This window comes from Lactuca saligna, chromosome 2 (assembly GCF_052625555.1).
Source record: "Lactuca saligna cultivar CGN05327 chromosome 2, ASM5262555v1, whole genome shotgun sequence".
Lineage (NCBI taxonomy): Eukaryota > Viridiplantae > Streptophyta > Magnoliopsida > Asterales > Asteraceae > Lactuca > Lactuca saligna.
Genome location: NC_136418.1, coordinates 61,370,793 through 61,373,005, shown reverse-complemented (window position 1 = coordinate 61,373,005; position 2,213 = coordinate 61,370,793).

The following is a 2,213-nucleotide window of genomic DNA, read 5'->3' as shown; positions in this document are numbered from 1 at the left end:
AGAATACTGCCCGCGGGGAGAAATTCAAAAGCTTGAACACGAACTATGGACTCTCGGAATGGTGGGTACCGACATCGCTACTTATACCAATAGATTCTGCGAACTGGCAATCCTTTGTCCAGACATGATTGCTCCCGAGAGCAAGAAGATAGAAAGGTACATCTGGGGACTGACGCCCCAGATGCGGTCAAGGGTGTTAGCTTCCAAACCTGACACCTTTGAAAGTGCTAAGGAACTGGCACAATCTCTGATCGACTACGGAGGTCATCAGAACTCAACCACTTCTGCACCAGCACCACAGAAAGGAAACAACAACTACAACAACAACAACAACAATGGCAGGAAGAGAGCGTGGATCAAAGGAAAGGGTGGATCTTCCCAAGAATCCGCAAAGAAACAACTCGTGTCAGTAAATGCTGCTATTGTACCTGCTACAGTCCCTACAAATACCTACCCAACAAAGCCTTATGTAGGCAACCTCCCAAAATGCACCAAGTGCAATTTCCACCACCATCGACCTTGCCGAGATATGTAGTGCGCCAACTGCAACAGGAAAGGACACACGGCTCGTTTCTGCAAAGAACCCGCAAAGCCGATCACTCAAATTCCCGGTACGGGTGTAGGGCAGGCTTGCTACGGTTGTGGCGAGGTGGGCCACTACAAGAGAAACTGTCCTAAGGCAGTAGGCACCGGAGGAGTAGGACGAGTTTTGGCAATAGGACACGGCGAAGCTGTAGCTGAGCCAACTATAGTTGCTGGTACGTTTCTTCTCGATAATTCATACGCATGCATATTATTCGATAGTGGAGCGGAGAGAAGCTTCGTGAGTCAAAACTTTATCCATTTACTTAAACCTAAACCTAGCAAGTTAAAAGAATCATTCACTGTAGAGATGACCAATGGAAAAACCGAAAGCAGAAATGGAAGCTTTGCAACCCGAAAATGTGGCGGGTGAATCCCTGCGAGGAATGGAGAAGAATTTAGAAGTCAAGCGTGGCGGAGCCTACTATCTCATGGACCGAATCTGGACCCCAAAACATGGTGGTTTCAGAAACATAGTCATGACTGAAGCTCACAACTCAAGATATTCCGTTCACCCGGGTTCAGATAAAATGTATCTGGATCTTAAGAAACTGTACTGGTGGCCTAACATGAAAGTAGAAATTGCTACCTTCGTGAGTAAATGTCTTACTTTCGCTAAGGTTAAGGTCGAGTATCAGAAACCGTCAGGACTACTACAACAGCCAGAGATACCAAAATGGAAATGGGAGCGGATTACTATGGACTTCATAACCAAATTACCCAAGACGACAAGTGGACTCGATACCATATGGGTCATTGTCGACAGACTGACCAAATCTGCGCATTTCCTACCCATCAAGGAGACTGACAAAATGGAGAAGCTTACAAGAACTTACTTAAGGGAAGTAGTGCGACTGCATGGTGTTCCGATATCCATTATCTCTGATCGAGATAGTAGATTCACTTCAAGGTTCTGGCAGTCACTACAAAGTTCCCAAGGAACTAGGCTGGACATGAGTACAGCCTACCACCCACAGACAGACGGACAAAGTGAGAGAATGATACAAACTTTAGAAGACATGCTGAGAGCCTGCGTGATTGATTTTGGAAAGGCATGGGATATTCATTTACCCCTTGTCGAATTTTCATACAACAATAGTTATCATACAAGCATAAAGGCTGCTCCATTTGAAGCCCTCTATGGTCGAAAGTGCAGATCCCCTCTGTGCTGGACTGAAGTGGGCGATACCCAGTTAGCTGGAAGAAGAGTTCCTGAAACCACTCTCACCGGTCCGGAGATCATACGTGAAACAACAGAGAAGATCGTTCAGATTCGTGAACGATTGAAAGCCTCAAGAGACCGACAGAAAAGCTACGCTGACCAAAGGAGGAAACCTTTGGAATTCCAGGTAGGAGACCACATCTTATTAAAGGTCTCACCGTGGAAGGGTTTAATACGATTTGGAAAGCGTGGGAAACTAAATCCAAGATACATAGGGCCTTTCGAGATTCTTGCCAGAATCGGCCCTGTGGCTTACAAGCTTAACCTACCGCGCGAACTTAGTAACATCCATCCAACCTTCCACGTCTCAAAGTTGAAAAAGTGTCTGTCCGACGAGACTCTTGTTATCCCACTCGACGAAATCGAGATCAACGAGAGCCTCAACTTTGTGGAAGAACCAGTAGAAATC